Source organism: Rattus norvegicus, chromosome 2 (assembly GCF_036323735.1).
Source record: "Rattus norvegicus strain BN/NHsdMcwi chromosome 2, GRCr8, whole genome shotgun sequence".
NCBI lineage: Eukaryota > Metazoa > Chordata > Mammalia > Rodentia > Muridae > Rattus > Rattus norvegicus.
In genome coordinates this window covers 101,501,222-101,528,560 of record NC_086020.1, presented here as the reverse complement: position 1 = coordinate 101,528,560, position 27,339 = coordinate 101,501,222, and the positions used below count along the sequence as shown (strand labels likewise).

Genomic DNA, 27,339 nt, shown 5'->3' with positions numbered 1-27,339 from the left:
TTTTTCCTGAGTATATTTAAAGCAAGTTATTCAGGGATTTTTTTTGCTTATCCTCTTAAAGCATAGGTTTAATTTTGAGTGCATCTTTTATTGTGAGAGGGCAAGCCTTTGATCGAGTGACATTTGCATTTCAGTATGGGGAAGGGCTTTACGTTCTCTTCACATGCACCACCCTACTCCATGTATCTTCGTGGTTTGTGCTAGTCACTATTTAAAACACTGGCTACCAAGTGCGGCTTTGTGGACAGAATCTGTATGTTCTGTGCAGCCAAAAAAACAAAATAGAACAAGGGAAAATTCAAAATGAATAGCTCCTTTGAAAGAAACAGTTTCCATAGGACTGTTTTCAATAAGATGTACTCAGCTACAGAATGCAATGACATCATCTAAAATATAGCAAGTTCAGATTGACCATATCTCATCATTTATTTCTTTTGTAAAAGAGCAAATGGAATATATTTTTTAGGTGTTTCTTTGTGCAAGTGCCTCGCACATCCTGTTCGGATAGCATTAGAAATAATAATGAAACAAGCTGTAGGTAACGTTATGATTTCCAAAAAGTTCTTAAATATGAGGCCGTGAAAATGTGTCCTTTGAAGGATCAGCAAGCCTGTGGCATTGTCTGTGAAAATGGAAAGAATTGATAAGACCTCTGCATGTATGATCTTTATCAGGTTTGCAATGATTCCCATTTTATAAGGTAACATATTTTTATCCTTGTTGCACAGGGAAATGTTCTGTTTTCCTTCAGAAAGCTGGCAGAAAACCATTTTCCAACCTTGTCTGCTTCATTTATCTACATGTGGATATTAAAACTGTCTCATCTCAAAGGCCCACAAACACCTTGTCAATAAAGTAGTAAATTAAACGCTGGCATAAAAACATTACCCAGGAAAATTTCTCATTTGCAGCCGACAGTGTTTGCCACTTTCAAGCTTAGAGATTTCACATTTGGTAAATTTTAACCAACACAAGATTTAAGCTTATTGAGAAATAATTCGACATTGAGTAATGTCATTCATTTTATTTTTTAAAGAATTATTTCAATACAGTATGTATTTCCTATCGGGGGAAAACACCAGCTGCAATTGCTAGGTTTTACAGGGCATTTTTAGGAGGGGTAAGTTTACATTTTATACAACTGTGTTCCTATTCACTACCAATCAAAGCTAAGTGAAATAACAGTCACAAATTTCACAACCAGAGAATTTGTTTTGCCATGTTAGACATAAAATATTGGAGAGCCTTTCTGTGTTCTTCCAGCTTTTCCCCATCACCTCAGTAAGGCAGCATGTAGTCACTCTGAAAGAGGAGATGTTTCTTTGGTATTAATACTGGGAAGAGGCTGTTTGCAAGCTTATTTTCTTCTGTGTTATGTTCATGAGCAGGAAAATATAATTTATTTCTGCATATCTGCTATCCTGGACAAATCAAGGTGACAATCCGTGGTTAGCTCTGTCAGGCCCTTTGTCCTAGCGCTGCTGTGAATGGAAGTACAATGGGAGCAAAGTGAATATATAACAGTCCAGCTGCCTTGTTGTGACAGCCCTGTCCCTCCATAGCAGTGTGTCAGCTCATGTTTGTGTACCAGTAGCCAGTTCATACGATGACAATGCAAATTGTCTGAGAAGTCTCCTAGCAGACAACAAATTAAGCTGGGGCTTGAGGTACAGGGAGGAGAGGAATAGGGAGCTTGGACACATGTCTTAGGAAAATAATGACCTGTAAAAGGTTATATTTTTGGTACAGTGATTATATTCCATCGCAGGAGCGTTATCCCAATTTTGGCAAGTGTCTCAAAGACGCAGGTAGGCGCTTACCCTTAAATCGATCATACCATTTCTGTGTGCAAGGTTCTGCATTAATGTTGCTTTCTGAGCTGTTTATATTTCATTTACGCATGCAATTAATCATCTTTACTGTGTTGATGCTACTGGCGTCAGCAGTGTGACTTAATTAAATTTGAAATTATAGTACAGTAAATATAGGCTTCCAACTAGCCAGGCCAAATTAAATGCTGTGGTCTATTTCTTACCCATGGTGTTTTCCAATTTAAGTGATCATTTGAAAGGTTACTTTTGAGATTAAAACCATTTTCCTTTTCTTTTTTTTAAAATTTAACTGTTGCTAACCTAGAATAGTTGTCTTTTAATATATACTTTATTTCTCTTAATCATATCTAACCACAGCTTTATGAATACAATGTGATTCATGGGTATTGTATTACCTTTAATCTTTTTCTCCTCAGATGTTACAGTTTCTTTAAGAAATGTTTTTTTCCCGTTGATAAATTTTCTACTTCCTTCTGATATGCTGCCTGCGCTGCTTTTAAAAGGTTTCACCTCCATTTTGTTTCAGGCTGGTAATCAAGCAATTAGTCCGCAAAATGGAGGGCCTCAGTCTGCTCTGTATACCATTGGTTTTATCTCTGTGAAACCTCAGGGAGAACACTTAACTGCTGATCCTGTGAAACGGGCTTCTGAAGAATTACACTCGGTTAGGAGAACACCTTAAAACTATTACCTGGTATCACTAGAGAACTGTCCTGTAAGCAAGACATGAACAGTCCTAGTCTTCTTACTGAGGAGAGGAAAGTTTAAGCTGCTTATTAAAAAATTACAAAGATGAAGCTTAAAGGTCCAAAACACTGCTGACATCATTTCTTTAAATGTTTATTGTTTTCTGCAGTACAGTGTTCTACAAACAATTCCTTCCATGTCTAGCAAGGTGTCTGAATAGAATCTCATCACACTCCCCATTATGCATACAACACAGGGTTTGAATCCTGAAAAATTTTGCCCGTAAAGTGCAGCATAAGACTTGTGTGTAAAAAAGCACACGCTTTCTTCTTTTTCTTTTTTTAATGCAGTGCTGCCATGTCTGCACTTTTTGAAATTGCATATTTATCAGTTCATGAATTATTCATGAGATTGAAAAATGATGGGGAGGGGGCTGTGCTAGGAGGATGAGGAAGAATACACACGCGCGTGTGCACATACCACACACACACACACACATACACACACACACACACATGATTGAAATACTTGGGAGGTGCTTTTCACCTGAATTCTAGCAATTCTGCTAACGACAGCTGCAGTTTGAATTTGTATTCCTTTGGGTTGCGTTGGAAATCAGTATAGTATATTTTGACATGCAAGAATTGTCTTGCTACGTTATCTGTATGCTATAGGGCAGATTTGAAGAGTACAGTTTGTTTAAAATTAAGGGTAATGGGGACTACAATGAGTGGTATGTATCAAAAACTTCTAAAGTGTGGAGTATTTAATAAATATTCATCTTTGTCTGTCAACTTTGATTGTTGTCAAAAAGAGCTGACAGATTGAGGATTAATGAAACATTTCATAAATTAGAAATGAAACCCTCAGCAGAATGTCCAAAGTAAGCAGACATGGCTTAAGCTAGAGATTCATTCGGCTGTTTAAGGAAGACATTCTCAAATCCAGCATTTTCTCTGAGCTTGGGAAAAAAATACACTTCCCTTTTTTGCTGACTGAGATCAGATATCCAGCTTCTCATTAAATAAATTAATGTTTTCAATAAATAAATTAATTGTAAAGCATGTTGGTAATTTTTTATTTTATAATGATAATAATAACAATAACAACAACAACAACAATAATAATAATAATAATAATAATAATAATAGAAAAACAGCAACAAGGAAGAAAAGACATCTATCAGTCCATTAGTGAGCAGAAACATTTTAGAAGGCAAAGTAACAGCAAATGCAATGCAAGGTTATAAACCTATGTTCCCTGGTGCTTCGCTGCATGTTGTCTGTTTGCTGCTAATACACCGGTTTTGTAAGATTAAAGTCAATCATATTTAAGAGCACAGCTATCTTTGTATTAGCCTCCACAATACAACCTTTTGATAGGAAGCAAAATCCCCCAATCTAGCCCTCCCTGTTAAAGAAGAGCTGATAGCCTGTGATAGAAATTATAAAAGTCCCCATACAATTTCTTACATAAGGAGTATAATTCACAGCAGCGCGTTAGCCTACAACAAAAGGTAGGGAATTTTGACCCATACATCCTGGAAACAGACAAATAAATAAGTCAAAGTATTCTGAAAAGGAAAAGCCTGTTCTTTTGTATTATGCACAAAGTGCTATGTTTAAAATCTGAAATTCCAGATGTAGCATTAACAGGTTAAAGTTCAAGTGGTAAGTTCTTTCTTTCTTTCTTTCTTTCTTTCTTTCTTTCTTTCTTTCTTTCTCCCTCCCTCCTTCCCTCCCTCCCTCCCTCTTTCCCTCCCTCCCTCCCTCCCTCTCTCTCTCTCTCTTTCTCTCCTTTCTCTCTTTGTTCCCTGCTCTATTCATTTGGATCTAGCACCTTTCTGCATGGTTGTTCCGAACACTCACCTGAGGTTCCTTCTTCCTATCGGCTAGAAATATATAATTTAAAAGTGGGCTAGTAGAGTGTATAAAAATGTTTAGCCTAATCACTCCCTAATGACAGCGACTTATGTCCTCAGTGCAGTCGATTTGTTTCCTGGGTTTTCAAAGTAGATTATTTCCATGGTGCAGGCTTAGTGTAAGCTGCTGAGAAACCACAAGCACCGCACTTCAGCCTGAGTTTGGGAAGTCCGCCAAGGGTAATCTGATTAAAGGGGCATTTTTTACATCATTGTGCTGCTTTGGAAATTGTGCAACCCAATAGAGTGAGTAGAGTGAGGACTAAAAAAAATGCTCTCTGAACACCAACTAGTTTTCTTGTTCAAAATTGAAAGCTTGATGATTCCCCTCAACCTAAGTGCAATAGATAAACCACATGTGCTTAGCAATACAGCTGTTTCCCACAGCAAGTGGTGTTTTTGGTGCTCTGACTGAATCCCTTTTTGTCCTATGAGCTTGTATCATCCATGTATCACTCTTGCTCTATGGCTGATGAAAATGATGCATTTCTGGTTTAGTTCTGATGCGGTGGTCTATGTGCATATGCATTGTACTCCAGCCGGAGGAATAGTCACTCGTGGTCTTCCCTGAGAATCAGAAAGTTGTGGTTGCTTGCGAAGTTTAGCAGCTGTGAGTTGTTAAAAGGTAATTATCGTGTCTTAAATCTTTGGTGGCTTTTGAAGGATAGAACATAATACTAATTAAATATGTCATGTTTGCACACAGCAGAATACAATCAAAAGAGCCTTTCTTGCCTCATTTTTGAGGCATTTTCATCCTCTTCATGGTATCTACCTGTGCAACTAAAGACATAATTAAAATGGTTCTCATTGTCCTTATAACCTTGGAGCTCAGGGAACAGGAAGTTTATGTGAGTTCTTATCATGTAAATAGGACAGTGCTACATTCTTCTAATGTTTGTACAGATTGACTGCAAAGAGTATTTATTTTGTGTCACGTCTTCACAGGGTGCTTGTCTAATGAATCATATTCACCTCTTGTTTACTGGGGGACAGTTTAATTTTTCTGTCTTCTCAGTAGCAAATCAAAGATTTTAAAAATAAATGAAACATCGTAATCTGACACCATGACTTCTTTCTGAAGTGAACAACAAAATAGTTTTTCATTTTAAGTGCTAAGCTTGGACAAATGTGCCAAAACCAGGAAAACCATTGTCTAAGAATCAGTCCCTGTCCAGCCCTTCTCCTTATAAGGAACAATTTGATAGAAAAACTGAATCTCATGCCCAGCCTGAAGCCAACGCTCAGCATCCAAGAGAATGCGGTAGTGTTCCTTTACCAAACGGGGTGGATGCTGATAAATTAAATGGGTTTTCTTCACCTAAATATTCCCCCAAGGGTCAATCACAAGTTTATCTTGTCAAAATAAGAGCTTTGCCCATGTGAGGACACACTTTCATACATGTATTCTTATTAAAGTCCCACTGTTACCTAGCATGCCTTCTTGTGATGGAAGGTTATTTTAAAACATGTTTAATTATCCTGAATGATGCACTCTGAACTCAGTGGTCTTCCCTGACAATAAATCTTCGTGCACATTTTTCTCAGTAAATGTTTAAAAAATGGTGGCTGAAACAAAATAGTGGATTTCCTAGAATTCACATTATAACTTAAGGTAACACACACACAGTGCTACTGCAGACCAAATCTGAACATCCCCAATAATAAACATCTGCAAATAAAGATTACAGTTTTTCTACTGAATTACCACGGAACATTGTGCCAGAGTGGCTCTCGAGGTATGTGACAGAGGAGGTTCAATGTCAAAATATGATGTTTCTATAAGAGAGGGGTGAGGTTGCATAATAACCAAACCCCTCTCTGTGGCAGTGAGATTGTCAATATGGAATCAGAGTGCGTTTTATGGTCTTTCTTCCTCCTGCAGAAAAGAATGGCTAATTTGACTCAGGCACATTGATATGAATGGCCCAGCATTATATAATTGAAGGGTCTTTTTTTTAATACCAGCACCATTGTCAGCTTGTAGGGCAGAAATAGTGCTCCAGGGGGCCAGAGAAACCAAGAACATATCCCTGTAACCCGAGACAAAAGGGAATTACTTGATTCAGGAGAGACATAGGCAACAGTGGAGGGGTATAGCTTCTTTTTCTGCATTAGGTATGTTATTTTAGAAGCCATCCTTTGAAAACCTTCTAGGGGAAAAAATGGCTATGAAAGGCTATATAACTCTGTATATCTATGTAGCCCCTTTGTAGCACTAGTGATGATTGTGAACCAATTTTGCCCTTTGAAGTTTAATGACATATATTTTTAATTTAGGTTTGGGATATTGCTTTAAGATTTTTTTTAAATTTTGTGCCACTTAAAAAGACATATTCACATCAGGAAGATGTCCTGCTGTTCTAGGGAGGGGAGGGAGACACCATTAAAAAAATCTTGATAATCAAGGCCACCTGTGATCCTGGGCTGCTTTCTGGAGCACAAAGACATAGGGAAAAGCCATGCTCCAAACCAGAGCAAATTTCTCTGATCCACAAGACAGTTCAGACTCTCCCCATTAAGAGAAAAGAAAGCCTTGGCACTGCAGGATCAGCTGCTCTCTGTTCCTTCCTTGGAAAAAAAATGAGGTGGTTTCTATTTAACTCAAAGACCCATGACCTTAGTACAGTGGCTGCTTTGAAACACCAATCTATTTAATGATGCAAATTACAAACAGAGGGAAAACATCAGAAGAATCTGTCTGGAAATTAGCTTGTTTGACTGAAAATTAGCAAGCGTAATCGAACTTGCAGGATTCATATTTTCTCTGCAGAAACCTGGTATGGAGGCTGTGGATCAGTTTCCATCATCTCAGTACTGAGTACAAGCTCTGGGAACTTGGAAACTGAGAGAGGAAAGCTAGATTTTATCTGGATACTCTCAATAAACAAATGATATAGTGGATTTTTTAGTAAAGACTTTATATTTCTGAAGAAACATTCATATGATGAATTTGTAAGTCAACATAGAAAACGTAAGCTAAGTTACTGGTAAATTTAATAGTTCCTAAGATGCTGATTGTAACTATTCTTTCAGAATATCCTATGTCACCTGTGTAGGTGCAGGGGTATATTTTGCTTTGGTTTAAGGATGTGCTATGGAGACACCATGATCCAGTTCATGCAGAGAGAACCCTTGTAAACACTGAATCTAGTCAGAGACTTCAAAGACTACTTAAAACACAAGCCTACCATAGTTATAAATAATTCTGAAGGTCAAACAATTGTGCCATGGAGAGATGACAATATCAGGTCATCAGGACCTGTATTAAAACAGTGATTCTTAAATTAAGAAAAGGATTCAATCACTTTAAAGGGGCAGTTTTACCTTCTGAGGGCTGCAAATAAGCCCTTAGGAAGGACTTTGAACTGCTTCAGACATATTTGTGATTTCGTATTTTCATAAATTAATGGGGTGACTACACTTGTCTGTTTATAATATCAAAGCAGAAGTCCTTAACCATTTGTGATGAACACCTTCTGCTCTATGCCCAACCATGGGATGAAACTCGGCATCTGACAAAGAAAAACAGCAGACATAAATGGGGAGAGTCAGTGTACCAGGAATGCTAACTTCAAGGTAATTGCTAAGGGGCAAGAGTATAATAAACACATAAAATAACCTTTTGTTCTACGAACAATAAAAAGTTTAACTTGAGAAATGTAGTAATTCACAATATAAATTGTAATCCATTCTAATGAGTAGACACAGTGGAAAAGAATTTACAACTACGATTGAGTATCAGAGTAAAATATTACTGATTATTTTAGGCAGATCTTGTCAAAAAGGAGGAGTAAATATCTTTACGATTTTACGATTTTTTAAACACTAGAGTCCATGATTATTTGTTATCACAGAATTTAAATTTTAATAAAAATCCCTGGTATTATTTCTGAATTTTCTATTAAGAAATCTTACAGTTCATGAATATGTCAAATTTAGTTATTAGGGACATATTGTAATTTCTAACTTTCATGAAAAGCATAACTTATTTTTAAAACTAGTTTAAAACACATGAGATTATTTTACAGTTTCATCTCCATTAAGTTTTTAAAAATATATGCTTTGGTGAAGAAATAGATTTGACGTTGGCATAAACTACTGATATCAATAGAACAATGTATCCTACCTATTTGTGACATTCCATTCCAACACAGTTAGATGAACTGTAATTCTCGACTTAAGCATTTTTTTTGAAAAATATGTAATAGATATTATTGTTTAGTCTGCTATGTTTGGAATAAAATCCATTGGCTATCATTAATTGCTCATAAAAACATATTTCAAATTAACCTGCATAACTTATCTATCAAAACATGTTATTGATTTCTGCAGTCTTTGTTTAACTAGCATTTAGTATTTTGTTCAAATATGGTCCTCAAAGAAATAGATTTTAAAACTGTTACTATGAAGTCTCTGCCTTCATCGTCTGTATTCACTGTCTGTCCATAACAAAACACCAGTTACAGGTTTCCCTTTGGTTATAAATTTGACAAACATCTAGTATAAGAGCAGCTGTTTAATTATTCTTGGTCAGTTATGAAAATACACTCTGTAATAAGAAATTTTTCTTTTCCCTTTCTTTGATTGGGATCAGTGTTCATAGTGCCCCTCAGATTTTGTACTTAATACTACACAATTTTAACGTTGTGATCAGAACAATTTTCTGCAAATATCTCACCTCCAGATAAAAGTTTCCAGAGCTTCTCCATCTCCCTTCATTCCCCCACAACTTTCTCTAGATCCCCTGTAGTTTTGTGCATTGTTAGGGACTGACAAGTAGCTCATCGTTCATGCTACCTGCATTTAGCTATTGTTTCAAACTTACGTTTTCTCATTCCTGGGTGTGGGGCACACTCTTAAAGCTTATCTAGAATGGTTATGTTAAAGGACAATATGGAATCTCACTGACATTCATTTTATTTTATTTTTTGTCTATTTGGTTTGCCTTGATCCTTCCTTCTTGTTTGGTAAAAGGATTCCCTGACCCTGTGATCTGGAAATATCGGGTGCATGAGGTCTATCTAGTGACTGAGTTAATTGTGACAGAGAATATATTTACCCAGTCGTTCTTGCAGTTCATATAAGTTATACTGTGCTCCATATAAGTAGATTATAAAATGTAATACATATACAACTACCACATGTACATATTAGGATATATATATTTATATACATTAAACTTATTAATACCATTGTAGATGAAAAATGGATTTATTAATTTGTTTCATGTCAAATATGTCCTTTGTGAATTAAAATGCAAATGGCTTGTAGGCAGGAAGTACATTTTACAATATGGAAAATATTTTCATAGGAGACGGTAAGGGCGATGAGTTCTTAACTTCCCATTTGATTTTGAGTGAAAACTCCTCAAGGTGGGAGGAGGGGCGCGATCTTTGTGTAAGATCTTGGTGCTGATGCAGGCAACCTGCTTTTCTGCTGCAGATGCATATCCACTCTGACATCTTACGCTGTGGACAGCTCCTTTGCTGAGAAATATAGGCTGGCCACAGTTCCTTCATACCCGCCCCCATTTGCTCCTTGCATGCAAGTGATCTGGGCTCTGGGTGTCAGCTGCAATGCCTGGCTATCTGCAGCAGGAGGCTATGGAAAGGACCCACACTAGGTTCGGGTGGGAGAGCGCTCGCACAGCTAGGAAAGGGAAGGAAGCAGGCTGAAGAGAATCTCTTTTCACATCTCCCTAGATCTCAAGGTCTTACAAAAACAAGAAAATTAAGCACACTGCTTTGTTAAAGCAACCCTTGTCAAAGACCTCGAGCCTTTAGAGAAGTCTCTTTGCTTTATGGAATTGCTCTTTTAGAAAGCGTCCACTTGTTTACTTATTCTCCCACCTTCACTAGGTCATTTGTGCCGTGCTCGCAGCACACTCTGGTCATTACACAAAAGTAAATACTAACAACAGGGATGGAATGTGGAATTGCCTTACACATATGCAAAATTAATGCTTTCCTTTCGGCACAGACAACAGCAGTTCAAAAGATTTTTATAAAATGTGTTAAAGAAGTATAAAATGAAACCTTCCTGAGGTTAGCATCCTCTTCATTCTAAACATGAAATGTTTTGCTATTAATTTTTTAAGAAAGAAAATTCTGACTACTTGACATGTTAAGTCAAATAAACATGTTAGTCAAACAAATTCTGTATATTCTGCAATTGTAACTTAGCATCCCGTGACTTCCTAAGTAAGAAGTTCCACTCAGCATCCCCCCATTTTCATAGTGGAGTCTTACTTGACGGCACTGAGCACATAGAATGCACACTTACACCCTTCATAAAAAGATCCGAGGCAAGGCAGGCAGCCAGAGAGAACTTCAAGGGTTTGGCAAAGACATGAACATATCTTAACCTATCCCAAAATCTCATTTTGAACATGTAAAATTTCAGTCACTAAAAAATAAAATAAATTTAATTATGTGTAGTTTAGTACATTCTCCGCAGAACTGATACCAGAAATAGTTTAAGAACAAACTGTCCTAAGTTTTATTTTTACTGGATCTGTAGGTAAAACTGCCAAAACTGTCACTTAAAAAATGTTGCATGCAACAAGATTTTGGAGTCCTCATTTCTGGTTCAGAACTTTGAAATTAGCAGCCAAATGTTTGGATACTCACTTGTTCAGTTGTTCAGATAAAAATGCCAGGATGGCCCAAAGCATTTCTTCTTCTAAATGGAAGCAGAAAAACATATCTAATAAGAGACAGAATGGAAGAGAGGCACAACAGCAGGAGAAAGAAGTTACAGTGTGTCTTACTTTGACCCACTTTAGGAGCTTTTCCTTCCTACCAGACAATATTGACAGAGACACTATTAGCATCCTCTCCGACAAACAGGGTTATCACCCCCGGATGGTCCTTGCCATTAGGTGCTCAATCCACCTCCTCATTCTTTGCTTAAATACGTCATGCATTATGTTGGTGTTAATGTTAATGTAGCAATCATATTAGAAGGGAAAAGAGTTCTTGGAGAACTCCCATTTGTCACTGGCTTTCCCAAATCACTGCATCAAAGGCATTGGGTCCACCTTCCCACGACACTGCCCCACACAAAAGGAGCAAGACTGAACATTTCTTGTTTCCTGGATTACTTTGGTGGAGAGAGATCACCATGGTCTGATTTAGTGTTTTCAAATAAGTGTGCCCTCTGTCACTGCTCTCTATTGAGAGACAACACAGCCCAAGCAGAGAGTTCAACTTGGCCACTAATAGAACACAAGCAAGGCTTTGTCAGGCCACAAGTGATTACTTGAACAAGTGCCAATGAAGAAACCAAACATTAGAGCTGGGCGCTCCAGACCCTCAAGACAAAGGGCCAATTGACTTGCCTCATTAGTTTTTGTGCCAAACATGTAAACACAGTTTCCTCTCTATCTTTGATGCTCAAAACATGCCAGCTTGTTAACATCTTGGGTGGTACTGTGGTTTATGAGTCAGTAAATACTATATTGTTGAACGGGGCATTATTCTCTCTTTTATTGGAAAAGATTTTTTTTAATATTTTTTAATAATAAAAGGAGGGTTTTGTGGCAGTTTCCAAAACTATTATTAGTCTTGACAAAATGATCAAAAATAAGTAGAGATAAAAAAGAAAGGATAAAGAAGAGGTGAGAGAGAAAGAAAAGAAACAAGGGTGGGGGGAGAAGGGAAAGGGCAGCTCTGTTTTCCTTCAAGTTTATAATAAATGTTCCCAAAGTGAGAGGAATAACAAGTCCTGGTGGTTCTTAAATCAGGAATCTGTCTATGACTTACTTCACAAGAATACCTATATGAAGAATCTTACACCAGAACCTCATTAAATTTCGGATGCCCTCTCTATTTCGTCTTCACTTCTTTTCTTTCTACATTGGCTATTTACTATTTACACCTGTATTTTTCATAAGTTCTGTTCCTCATACTTCAGTTCTTCAGGCCAGAGGATGTAGGTGTCTACAAGTATATTGCTCTTTGTGTTGTGTCATACAAAACACAGAACTCAAATGTAGTATTAGGCTAACAGGAAACAGCACTGGTTAAGCGTTCAGATAATTGTACATCTGAGTCTTTGATTCCATGAAATAGCTGTATCAAGTGCTTCAGTGTAAAATAATTTTCACCTATGGAAATGGCCAACATTGAAGTGTTGTGAAGCAATTAAATTATCTAAAGTCATTTTTCCTGTCAGTATTAGAATGCATGTATACTTCACATCAGTAATTCCATTTCTAACAATAAATTATACAGATGCAGTTATAATACTACTTGTAATTAAAGAGTTGAGGTTAAAATCCTTAGACTTCATATCTTCACTTAGAGACTAGTTGAAAATGTCATGGTGCACCCATAAAAGACAGAAAATATGTATCAGTTAAAAAGAATGCTCTATGTATCAAAGTAGAATATTCCCAAATTTAGATTTTTTTCTGTATGAATATGCAGACAAGTACACAGTGTGTATATTAATCTAACACTTCTATGAAGGCCTATGTACTTAAATATAAATTCATATGCAGATATGTGTATATGTAATATAGTCAGTTCATTTCTATATTACACAGATAAGTAATAATAAAATTATCACATGAATGGACAATTGCGTTCTCAGAAACAGACGAGGAGTGAAGCTATATTTTGCTATATAACTTTTGTACTTTTTGAAATTTTATATTATTATATTCTTTAGTGTATTGAAATAAAATGGCTCTTTTAAATTGTGTCTTATAAGCTGCAAATGACTACTTAGGGCATTACTGAATTATTTTCACCCTAATATATAATTAAATTAGGGCAGACCCACAGGGCATTAGGACTGAGTTTTGAGACATTTTTTGTTACAACGGAAGAAACCTTTTGGGGTCAAGAAAATGAAATACTAACATGGGAGTACAAAATTTGGGGACACAGGAGAATGAGTATCCTGAGGCACCATGGGGGATTCTGGGTCTCTGACAAACTAAGTACTGGAGAATGAAAAAACCTTAGAAGAAAAATACCTGGAAGCAGAAAAGGAGAAATTTGAAGGCAAATAATCTGAAAGGCAATTTGATATGATGGTACTCTTGGTCAGAAAACCAATAAAGGATTTTGCAGTGTCCTAGGAACATCCCTAACTTGAAGGAAATTTAGCATTATGGGAGGTGCATTAACTCTCCTGGGCAACTAGGGTACCATTTAATACTATGTTCTATCATTGTAGCCAGTGGACTAGAAAGAGATTATTTCAAAATAATGATACCCCAGAGGTCTTCAAAAGTTAATGTTTCTCCTAAGTGAATGACTTTCCATTAGGGAGTTATTTAGCCCCTAGGGAAGACAGAATTTGTTTCCACAAAAGCACAGTGGTTGGGAGATAACAGCTGTGGGCTAGCTCAGGGGAAAGCCCAAGTGTCTCTTGACTTTTTCAGATTCCTGTTTCTACCTAGGTCAGCTTTTAGTCTCTCTTTGTTTTATCACAACTATGAAAAATGTAACAGTCCTTTATTTGACTCAAGTCCAGATCTGACATATTAGATGCTAAGGAAACTCCTGTGTGGGAGATAATTTAGTGTATGAAGTGCTTGCTGAGCATGCATGAACATCTAAGATCAGATCCTTAGGACCAACATAAAAGTCAGTCAGGATAGCAGGACTAAAACCCAAAGACCAGAGGCAGGAGCATGGGATTTTCCTAGCCAGTCATTATACTTGAAATGTATACTTGTATTGCACATTCAGTAGAAGATATGACTCAAAGAATAACATGATAGACAGTAGAAGAAGACACACATGTATACACATGAATGCATAGATAGAGCATATCTGCATGCACATATATGTGAATCTTACACAAAATAAAAATGTAAAGACAACAGGTGTAACAGAACTAGAGTAAAATGTACTTTAAGGTTGATGAATGTTTGAGAATCACAGGATCCAGTACTGAAAATCAAATTCTTATAAACAACTTGAGACATTAGTAAAGTTTCCTCACTTCCCCAGCTTAACTGTTTTTGCTTAGAAAATGAGAAGTTCTGAGACCATAGCATAGCGTAATTGTCATGAGAGGCTTCATCCAGTAACTGATGGGAACAGTTGAAGAGATAAACAGTCATACAATAGGCAGAACTTAGGGAAATCGTTCAGAAGAGTGGGGAAGGACTGTAAAAGCAAGAAGGGTCAAGCATACAAGAAGAACATGATTCATAGAATCAACTAGCCAGGACTCATAGGTTCTCACAAAGACTGAACCAACAGTCAGGGAGGAGCCTATAGATCTGGACTAGGTCCTCAATATTTATGTTACAGGTGTGCAGCTTCATGTTCTTGTGGGACTCCTAAGAGTGGAATCAGGAACTGTCTCTGATTCTTTTGCCTGCTTTTGAACTCTGTTTCCTCTTACTGGATTGCCTAATCAAGCCTTAGTATGACAGATACGACTAGTCTTATTGCAACTTGTTTGTGACTTGTTTGGTTGATATTCCTGAGAGGTCTGTTGTTTTCTCATGGGAAATGAAAGAGGATTCAATCTAGGAGAGATGAACTTGGAGGAGAGGAGAAAGTGGAAAGTACAGTCAGGATGTAAAACATGAGAGAAGAATAAAAAATAAATAAATAATAGAAATTCAGAGTTGATGACCTCTAGTATGATGTATAGCTTTAGATTTACTACTTACAGTTAACCAAATATATGCAAAACCATCAACTGGAAGCATTTATGAAATACACAGTGAGATTTTATTTTGTCACATTCTCTATATGTCTCTGCCATCACAACAAGAAAAGAAGAATGTCAATTTCAGGGGAGATGCCTTACACACAGGATGTAAATGTAAAAGAAAAAAATTGCCAACTCTTAGGGTTTTGCGTCTTTCTATATTTGTGTTAAACAATACTCAAATAAAAACATAATTAAAAAAAACTTTCAATGGCACTAATGATACAAAGGATTCATAGTCCCATAAATTTATTTTACAAGCTCAGTGAGGTTAAACTAAGAGGGGATTCATAAAATGAAAGCAAACAAGGACAAAAAGAGGATATTTAAGTTTCTAGAGGAAAAATAAGCAAAATAATGGTTAAAAGAAACTTAACATTCTGTCTTAATCAGGATTTCTATTCCTGCACAAAACATCATGACTAAGAATAAAGTTGGGGAGGAAAGGATTTATTCAGGTTACACTTTCATACTCCTGTTCATTACCAAAGGAAGTCAGGACTGGAACTCAAGCAGGTCAGGAAGCAAGAGCTGAAGCAGAGGCCATGGAGGGATGTTACTTACTGCCTGCTTTTTGTTTTTGTTTTTGTTTTTTTGTTGTTGTTTTGTTTTGCTTTTCCTTTTTTTTACAAAGAAAAACACTACCAGCACAGGATGGTACCACTCAAAATGGGCTCTCCCCTCTTGATCACTAATTGAGAAAATGCCTTACAGCTGGATATCAAGGAAGCATTTCCTCAAGGGAAGCTCCTTTTACATGATAACTCCAGGTTGTGTCAAGTTGACACACAAAACCAGTCAGCACACAAAGGAAAGAACAGGCTAAAATAAGGATGGTAAAGAAATTTACAATATCAGACTTTGTATAAAAACTAATAAAAGCCTTCCAACTGGTGCTTTCTGCTGAGGCAGAATGCTAACTACTCTGCTCTCCTAAAGACACAACATCCTGAGGCATCCTGGTATATTTGCTTCACTCAAGGCAACTGGGCATCTGACAGCACAGCTTGAGGCAACCCTGGAGATCCACTACACACAGTGCAATTGGCATCTGAGGAGATCCACTGCCCACAATGCAACTGATATCCCAGGAGATCCACTGTACACGAGGCAACTGGGAAACTGATCAACAGCTGGTCTGCTCTCCTGAAGAGACTACTTCTTCAAGACATCCCAGGATTTCTCTGCACACAAGGCAGCTAGACAACCAAAACATACTCTGAGGACCTTCTGGGGGCTCCAAGTCATGAAGGGCAACTACCCCAACAGTCTGAAGGCCTCCCAGGAGTTTTGCTGCAGCCAGGCCAATAGTTCAGCAGCTTTTCTGTCCCCCTGAAGACCCCACATTTGGAAGGCCATAGAGAAAGTCTGCTACAACCAGGCCACAGGCCTATCAGGAGACCTGAAGCAACCCAGAGAAAAAGGAGGCAGGCTCCAGACAAAGTCGCTCAGACCAGCAAATACCAGGGATAATTAGATGGTGAGAGTTAAGTGCAAGACCATAAGCAACAGAATCCAATATACATGGCCATCATCAGAACCCAATTCTCCCACCATAGCAAGTCCTAAATATACCAACACACCCCAAAATCAGAAAGCTGACCTAAAATCTTATCTCAGGAAGATAATAGAATCCTTTCAGGAGGATATAAACAAATCACTAAAAGAAATACAAGAAAGCAGGTAGAAGCACTTAAAGAGGAAACAAATTACTTAGAGAAATACAGGAAAACAATCAAGTGAAGGAATTGAATAAACATGTCCAAGAACTGAAAGTGGAAGTAGAAACAATAAAGAAAACACATATGGAGGCAAACCTGGAATTGGAAAACCTAGGAAAGGAATCAGGAATTACAGATGTAAGCATCACCAGCAGAGTACAAGAGATAGAAGAAAGAATCGCAGGTGTAGAAAATACTGTAGAAGAGATTGACACAACTGTCAAAGAAAATTCAAATCATGAAAAACTCCTAACCCCAGACATCCAGAAAATTCAGGATACAATGAAAACACAAATTTAAGAATAATTGGAATAGACAAGAATGAAGATTCTCAGCTCAAAGACCTGAAAACATTTTCAACAAAAATCATAGAAGAAATATTCCCCAACTTAAAGAGAGGGCCATATAGGTACAAGAAGCCTATAGAACACCAAATAAATGGGAACAGAAAAAATCCTCTTGTCATATACTAATCAAAACACTAAATGCACAGAACAAAGAAAGAATGTTAAAATATACACGGGAAAAGGGCCAATCATATAAAAGAAGACCTATCAGAATTACATCAGACTACTCAAAAAAGACACTAAAAGCCAGAAGTCTAACTAAAAGTCAGAGATCCCGCAGATACTGAGAGAACATAAATGCCAGCCCAGGCTACTATATCCAGCAAAATTCTCAATCAACTTAGATGAAGAGATCAAAATCTTCCAGGACAAATCCAAATTCAAACAGTATTGACCTACCAATCTAGCCCTACAGAAAATTCTAGAAGGAAAATTCCAACGCAAGGAATGTACCTACACCAAAGAAAAGACAATATAGTAATCATCTCACAACAAAGTCAAAAGAAGACAACCATGTGCACATAATGCCATCTATAAAAACAAATATAACAATAACTAATAATCATCTGTCTTTAATATCTCTCAATATTAATGGACTCAACTCACCTATAAAAAGACATAATCTTACAGTATGGATACACAAATAAGACCCAACATTTTGCTGCACACAAGAAACATACTTCAATCACAAAGATAGAAACTACCTAAGAGAAAAAGTTTGGAAAACAGTCTACCAAGGAAATGATCCCAAGAAACAAGTTGTCTTCCTACTATCCAGTAAAATAGAATTTCAAGCAAAATTATCAAGTGAGTTGTGAAAGCACCCTTCATAATCATCTAAGGGAAAATCCACCAAGAGAAAAGTCTCAATTCTGAACATGTATGCCCCAAATGCAAGGGCACCCACATTCATTTAAAAAAAACTTTACTAAAGCCCAAAACACACATCAGACCACACACAATAATAATGGAAAACTTCAAAACCCCACTCTCACTAAGCAGAAACACATTGAAACTACTGGAGGTTATGAACCAAATGGATTTAATGGATAGCAATAGAATATTTCACCCTAAATCAAGCAAATACACCTTCTTCTCAGCCATGGTGTCTTGTCCAAAATTGACCATATAATTGGTCACAAAACAAGTCTCAACAGATACACGAAAATTGAAATGATCCCATGCATCCTATCTGATCATCATGTCCTAAGGCTGGTCTTCAATAACAATTAAACCAACAGAAAGCCCACATACATGTGAAAACTGAACAACTCTCTATTCAATGATAATTTGGTCAAGGAAAAATAAGAAAGAAATTAATGAATTCAATGAAAATGTTGACATAACATACCAAAACATATGAGAAACAATGAAGGCAGTGCTAAGAGAAAAATTCATAGTACTACATGCCCTAGTAGAGAAACTGGAGAGATCACAATAGCAACACATGTGAGAGAGAGCTCAAGAACAAAAAGAAGCAAATACACCCAAGAGGTAGGAGATAATCAAATTCAGGGCCAAAAACAACCAAATGGAAAGAAAGAGAACTATACGAAGAATCAGCAAAACCAAAAGCTGGTTCTTTGACAGAATCAACAAGATAGAGAAATCCCTAGCCAAACTAACTAGAAGGCCCAGACACAGTATCCAAATTAGCAAAATCAGATATGAAAAGGGAAACGTAATAGCAGAAGTGGAGGATATTAAAAAAAATCAGATCCTACTACAAAAGCCTGTACTCAACAAAACTTGAATACTTCATGAAATAGATGGCTTTCTAGACAGATACCACATACCAAAATTAAATCAAGAACAGGTAAAATGTAAACAGTCCCATATTCTCTAAGGAAATAGAAGTCACTAAAAAACCTCCAAACCATAAAATGGCCAGGTCTAGACAGGTTTAGTGTAGAATTCTACCAGTCCTTCAAAGAAGACTTAATACCAATATTCTTCAAACTGTTCCATAAAATAGAAACAGAAGGAACACTACCTAGTTCATTCTGTGAATCCACAATTGATCTGATACCTTAATCACACAAGGGCACAATAATAAAAGGGAACTTTAGATCAATTTCCCTCATGAATATTGATGCAAAAATACTCTATAAAGGTCTTGCAAACTGAATCCAAGAACACAACAAAACCATCATTAACCACAACCAAGTAGGCTTCATCCCAGGGATGCAAGGTAGACTCAGTATATGAAAATCTATTAACGTAATCCACCATATAAACAAACTCAAAGAAAATAATCAGATGATCATCTCTTTAGATGTTGAAAAATCATTTAACAATATACAACACCCCTTTATGTTAAAAGTATTGGAGAGATCAGGAAGTCAAGGCCCACACCTAAACATAATAAAAGCAATTTACTTCAAACCAACAGTCAATATCAAATTAAATGCAGAGGTACTTGAAGGAATCCCACTAAAATCGGGGACAAGACAAGGATTTCCACTCTCCCCATGTCTATTTAATACAGTACTCGATGTTTTAGCTGGAACAATAAGACAACAAAAGAGATCAAAGAGGATACAAATTGGCAAAGAAGTAAAGGTATCACTATTTGCCAATGATAGTATATAACTGACCGAAAAATTCTACCAGAGCACTTTGACAGCTGAAAAACAACCTCTGCAAAGTGGCTGGATATAAAATTAACTAAAATAAATCAGGAGCCTTTCTTTATACAAATATAAACAGTTGAGAAAGAAATTATGGAAAAGACTACCCTTCACAACAGCCACAGATAATATAAAATATCTTGGGGTAACTCTAAACAAACAAATGAAAGATCTGTATGATAATAATTTCAAATCTCTCAAGAAAGAAATCAAAGACAATATCAGAAGATGGAGAGATCTCCAGGCTCATGGAGTTGGCACAGTTAATATAGTAAAAATGTCCATCATACCAAAGACAATCTATAGATCCAATGCAATCCACATCAAAATCCCCATACAATTCTTCTAGACATGGAAAGAACAATTCTCAAATTCATCTTGAAAGGCAAAAAACCCAGAATAGGGAAAACAATTCTTAACAATAAAAGAGACTGCTGGAGGAATTCCAATCCCTGACGTCAAGCTATACTACAGAGCAATAGAGACAAAAACTGCACGGTATTGGTACAGAGACAGACCCTTGATCAGTGGAATAGAATTGAAAACCCAGAAATAAAACCACATGTACAGACACTTAATCTTTGACAAAGATGCCAAAAATATACAATGAGAAAAAAAAGCCTCTTCAATAAATAGTGCTGGTCTAACTGGTTGTCTGTATGTAGAAAAATGAAAATAGACCCATATTTGTCACTATACACAAAGCTCAAGTCCAGGTAGATCAAGGGCCTCAACATAAAACCAGATACACTGAGTCTAATAGAAGAGAAAGTGCAAAAGAGCTTTGAACTCATTGTCACAGGGGGAAGTTTCCGAAACAGAATTCCAATGGCTCACGCTCTAAGATCAAGAATTGATAAATGGAACCTCATGAAATTGGAAAATTTCTGTAGGGCAAAGCACATAGTCAATAGGACAAATTGGCAAACTATATATTGGGAAAAAGTCTTTACTAACCTCCTATCTGATAGAGGGCTTATATCCAAAATATATAAAGAACTCAAGAAACTAACCATCCCAACAAAACAGACAACCCAATCAAAAATGAGGTAAAGAACTAAACAGAGAATTCACAACAAAGGTATCCAAAATGGCTGAGAAATACCTAAAGAAATGTTCAAAGTTCTTAGTGATGAAGGACATGTAAATCAAAATGTCCATGAGATTCCACCTCACACCAATCAAAATGGCTAAGATAAAAACCTTAGGTGACAGCACATTTTGGCAAGGATGTGGAGAAAGTGAAACACTTCTCCATTTGCTGGTGGGATTGCACACTTGTACAAGTACTCTGGAAATCAATCTGCAGGTTCCTCATTAATTGGAAATAGATCTACCTGAAGATCCACCAGTACCACTCTTGGGAATATACCCAAAAGATGCCCTACCAGGCCACACTAGCATGTGTTCTACTATGTTCATTGTGTTCCTGTTTGTGATAGTCAGAAAATGGAAACAAACCAAATGTCCCACAATAGAAGAATGGATACAGAAAATGTGATTCATTTACGCAATGCAATAGTACTCAATTATGAAGAATGAGGACATCCTGAGTTTTGCAGGCAAATGAATGGAACTAGAAGATATCATCTGGAGTGAGGTAAGTAAGACATAAAAAGCCATGCATGGTATGGACTCACTAATAAGAGGATATTAGCCAAAAACAAAACAAAACAACACAACAACAAACCACCCATAGAATACCCAGGATACAATCCACAGAACTCAAATAGTTTAATAAGCAGAAGGGCCCAAATGAGGATGCCTCAATCATACTTGGGAAGGACAGAAAGCAATCCCAGGAGGAGGGAGGAAGGGAAAGACCTAAGTGGGAAAGGGTACAGGGAGGGGAAGAGAGTAACGTGATTAGGTATTGGGTAGGGGAAACAGGAGTGAAGCTCTGAAGTTCAGCAGAAAGAATGGAAATAAGCAACCTTGGGAGGTAGGAGGTGGGGGTCTCCCCAGAATCAACCAGAAACCTGGGACATGAGAACCTCTCAGGACTCAAAGAGAGGGACCCTAGATGAAATGCCCTACAGTGGGGAGAGGGAACATGTAGCTCCCACCTCTGACTATCACAAATATCCCTCTCCTTATGAATTGGCTTCTATTTCCCTCTCTAAAGAACACTTTTATCTTTACCATTTTGAATTTTCATAAAGACATGTTTATTTTTCTTTTAAAGTAGGTGTTTAACTTTTCTGTTTATTTACCCCTGCTTCCCTTCATTGTTTCTTATTATAGGAGTTAGAAGCATGTAGTATGGGTGTGCACTAAGTTCAAATCTCATGGATAGTTGTAAAATACAGGAGTTAGGCAAATCACTTCATTGTTCATTCGATTATTTTGTCAGGCTGGTAGATAACCCAATAAATAAGGCTGTGTGTGCCAAGGCTGAAGATGTGAGTTTCGTTCCTATAACTTACATTGTAGAAAGAGAGAAGCAAATCTACACATGATCCAATGACCTTCAGGTATATTCTACGACATGCCTCCCTCAGCTTGTTAGAATAATTGAATGTATAAAGTGATTTCTCTTTTCATTTTAAGATGTACATGTAGACCTTCAGTCATGTGAGTTTTATGATAGCAGAATAAGACAAAAAACATGCATAGAATTGGCAAGATGACTTCCATTAGATCCAAGTGCAATCAAAGATTGCCATGAACAAAGCATACTGTGGATGTGTAGCATACATGTACTTGCTGACATTTCTCCTCTTAGTTAGATATTGCCAGCCTAACCTGATGATTTTACACTTCTATCACATTTTACCTCCCTCTGTCATCAGATTAAATAAGGGTGCTGAATCCAATTAACAGATGTTTTGAGACTGTATAAGTTCAGAAAAGTAACTTAATTGTAAACATTTAAAACTTAGATCTCACATTAAAAACCTGTGTTTCTGAATGTTCTGATGAATAACAAGACTTATTCAATACTATATTCACACACTTTACAATGAATATCTAATTTTGACAATGTCCCTCACTTCCATGAATTTTCTCTGTGAGTTTCTTTTTTGTGTCTGTAGCAGGGCCTCTTGCAGTCTTCATGGTACTGTGCTGTCTATAGTAAGCTGGCTGCTGCCTTGCTAAAGATAGGGCTCTATTTTATGATATCAGAACTCACTTTCAGGATAGCTTTCCCTGAGGATATTTATTTCACTTTCTTTCATGATGTAGATTTTAAGTGAAAACATGGTTACAGCTATTCTGAATTTCAGAAAATTGAGAGACAAAACTATCCTGCTGTCTTATACTGCCCTTCCTGTCTCCCAGATAATGTCTCTAACACCCAGATTTCTTCTAGTGTGTAAAATTTCAAGACAGCATGACTTTTTCTAGTTCCAAAGAATTTCTTCTTAGAATAAAATCTACTATTGTTTTGCTTGCTGTCTGATGGTCTTTCTTTCTTAAATGGGGAAGAGTCTGTCTCAATGCTACGCTCCATCTGGATGCTCTCACTTTTTATTGGGTGCTCATTAAGTCTCCTTGCTATGATACAAGTTAGTTGGTACCTTGAAACATTCTCCTCCTGAACAATATGCACCATCAGCTAGCATTATCCTATGGCCTTTGTAGTGCTTAGGTACAATATTTTCTAACCTGGTTATCCCTTACTTACTCTGTTCAATAGAGTTTAGGTAAAACTCATAATTCAAAAAATGCTTCAGCATCTGCCGCTCCTCAAATTGTCATTCTGCATCAGATGAGATCCCTCAATGTCCAGACCTACTATTCCTATTGATCTTCAATCTACTATTTTCTAGGAAATGAGGTTTCCAAACGGAAGTGGAAAGAGCTTGAGACCCCATATGAACAACAATGCCAACCAACCAGAGCTTCCAGTGACTAAGCCACTACCCAAAGACTATACATGGACTGACCCTGGGCTCCAACCTCATAGGTAACAATAAATAGCCTAGTAAGGGCACCAGTGGAAGGGGAAGCACTTGGTCTTGCCAAGACTGAAACCCAAGTGAACGTGATTGTTGGGGGGAGGGCGGTAATGGGGGGGGGATGGGGAGGGGAACAACCATATGGGAGGGGGAGGGGTTAAGGGGATGTTGGCATGGAAACCGGAAAAGGGAATAACATTTGAAATGTAAATAAGAAACACCAAATTTAATAAAGATTGAAAAAAAAGAAATTGTGAAAAGGGAAAGGAAGCAAACAATCCACTCATCTCAGAAAGCAGTAAAGAGATGGACAGGCCTATTTTAGAAGTAGTGGGTGTTGGGATGGCAGGAGGCTACAAGGAAAGTAAGATTGCCCAATCATTATATTACCAGGGCATCTTTTTGTTTGTACTGTTAAGTATGAAAAAAAGAACCATCTTTAGTGTGAAATAATAGAGGTATATAATTTATGGTTAATATAATTGCTCAACAGTGACTACTTGTAGTTCGTCTTGTTATTTATTAGCAGGTCTTGGTCTGCTTTGAGGGTATTTGTTACTGTTTATTTCCCTCCCACCGAAGAATTATCAGTAAGAATAATGGAAAATTAATTTCTAGAATTTATCTATGAAATGCAGTTTTTTGTTCACAACCATATGGGTTTCATAAGGAAAGGAAGAGTGTAGTTTGCTTCATAATAGTCCCACATAAAGGATGAAGATATTTAATCCATTAATGCAATAATAACAATATTATTTTACTTTTGCATTTTTTACATATGTCTAGTTATCTCTTCTTCTAAGGTACATGATGTGTGAGCTCAAGTCTTTGCAAATTTCTTAGTAACATAAAAAATCTTTTTATGATTTTAACCAATTGATTGCTCTTCATCCTTTCTGCTTTTTCTTTATATTTGCTATGTCCCAAGGTTTTTAATATTTAAGTATTTGCACAGAGAGAGAGAGAGAGAGAGAGAGAGAGAGAGAACAGAGAGACAGAAATAGACAGAGACAGAGACACAAAGAGAGAAGCAGAGACAGGCAGACACAGAGATAGAGAAAGAGACAGAGTGGAAGTCGCAAATCCAGGAGAAATTGCAAGTGTCAAAGAAATAGCTGAGCCTCCACTTTACAGTTGTGTTAGTGAAACATCTAAAGATCTAATGCCTGGCACTGACTCTACAGTCTGTTGTTTCTTCTTAAAGAAGTTTATTTTTAAATACAGCGACAAAGATGGAGCAGACTGAAGGAATGGCCAACTGATAACTGGCCCAACTTGAGACCAATCCAATGATCAAGCACTAATCTCTGACGCTATTACTAATACTTGGTTATGAGAGCTGGGAGGTGAGAGACTCTCATGACTCAAAGAGAGGGACCTTAGATGGACTGCCCAACAATGGGGAGAGGGAACTTGTAATAGAATCCACCTCCAGTAGAAAGGTAGGGCATCAAATGGAGAGATGAGCTTGCCGTCTCTCAGTCAAAAACCCTGACCTAGAATTGGTCCTCTCTAAAATAACTGGAAGGACAAAACTGGGGAAGAGGCTGACGAGAGGCAGTTCAGTGATTGCCCAACTTGGTATCCATCTCAGGGGAAGACTCCAAGGACAGATACTCTTGCGGATGCTATGGTGTGCTTATAGAGAGGAGCATAGTATGGCTGTCCTCTGAGAGGCCGAACAAACAACTGACTGAGACAGGTATAGATACTTACAGTCAACAATTGGATCGAAGTTGGGGACCTCTGTGGTTGAATTAGGGTAAGTCTGGAAGAAGCTGACGAAGGTTATCCCATAGAAAGACCAGCAGTCTAAACTCACCTTGGTACCTGAGATCTCTCAGACACTGAACAATCAGTCAGGCAGCAAATAGTAGTTGAACCTAGGCCCCTGATAGATGATTGCCTAGTCTGGCATCAGTGGGAGAAGCACCTAACCCTTGAGAGACTTGATGCCCCAGGGAGTAGGGAGGCTTTACAGGGTAGCATCCTCTTGAAGACAGGGAGAAGAGGAATGGGATAAAGAATTGTTGGTGGTCAGACCAGGAGGGGGAACAACAACTGGACTATAAAATAATAAAGGTAATAATGATAATAATGGCAATTAATAATAATAATAATAATAATAATAATAATAAAATAATGATAACAATAATGTTATGTTTGCAGACAGGAGCCGATCATAACTGTCCTCTGATAGGATCTACCCAGCAGCTGACTGAAACAGAGGAAGATACCTACAGCCATACATTGGACAGAGTTTGGGGACTTTTATGGAAGAGTTGGAGAAGGCACTGTAGGGGAAAGGAACTCTATGGGAAGACCAACTGACTCAACTAACCTGGAACCTTGGGGTTCTCAGAGATTGAGCCACCAACCAAAGAGCATAAAGGGGATTGACCAAGACCCCCAGCACATCTGCAGCAGATATGCAGCTCAGTCTTCATGAGGTTCCCCAACAAGTAGAGGGGGGCTGTTCCTAAAGCTAGAGCTTGACTGTAGAATTTGTTTCCCAACAGGGCTGCACTGCCTGGCCCCAGTGGGTAAGAATGCACCTAATCCTGCAGAGAGGGGATATGAGTGGAGGTTGCAGTGGGGGACTTTCAATGGAGAAGGGAGGGGGATGGTAGGAGGAACTTTGTGAGGGGAGCAATGTTTGGGATATTAATTAGTTAATTAATTAAAAGCTTTTTTTATTTGTACTTGTTCATATTTTCAACTGGACATTAGAATCCTGGTTTTTCTGCTGAATGAATTAGTTGATCACTGCATGTCTTTAACTCTTTGTTCTTATCTGCAAGACAGAAACAGTTAGATGGAAATATATAAATCATACAATATAAAAGTATAAACTCTCAGCTGTGGTTACTAAAACACAAGCTATCTACTCCATTATGGCAGTATGTCTTTTCAACTTAATTATTAATTTGTTGTAACCAGGTAAATCATTCTGAAATTCAACTAAAAAGATGCTAGTAAACTGATCATTGGAAGGGGGGGGAATAGGAACATATTTTTCTCCCTAAATTCGTACTCATTGGTCATATCAACTTCTGTACTCCCTGGTGCCAGTCATGTTTCAAATATTAGTGGGATAGATCCAAAGACCTCTGAGGTCCTCATTAGGGGCCACTGAAGGGAATAAATGTTTCACATGAATAGCATGGGCATACTAGTGAATAATTGATCTGGAAATCTTTTTGTGTATACTTCTTAGAAGTACGGAGTCAGACTAAGAGCACAGGTTGTCTAATGGCTGTAGCATGCTGCTTTCACCTATATTATGTTGGTTAAAAATAACGGAAGAATATTTTGACTTGACTTTCAGAAATGCTATAAGAAGTAAAATCTGCATACATAATTTATATAGGAAGGAAGAGATCAGAGATCAATTGTGCTGAAAGGACCAGATTGAGTCACAGTGTTAATGTGATGGGGCACAACATACAGGGCTGGTTGGTGCTTTTATTAGTGAGGGTAGCATGGTAGCTGTTGAATTTAACGTGAAAGACAGGATGTTATTTAATGTTAATCTAATGTATCTGTTGGAATGAATAAACATTGAGTCTTTGAGTGAGTCTTAGCCAAAGTAAAAATTGAACTGCAAAGCACA

General features: G+C 37.4%; 1 long non-coding RNA gene across 1 annotated transcript; it reads left to right on the top strand.

The window, feature by feature from the left end:
• LOC108349983 (uncharacterized) lies at positions 1-27,339 on the top strand. The gene is made up of 3 exons (XR_010064189.1): positions 1-1,808; positions 23,598-23,734; positions 25,896-27,339. It is a non-coding gene; the product is annotated as an uncharacterized LOC108349983 (long non-coding RNA).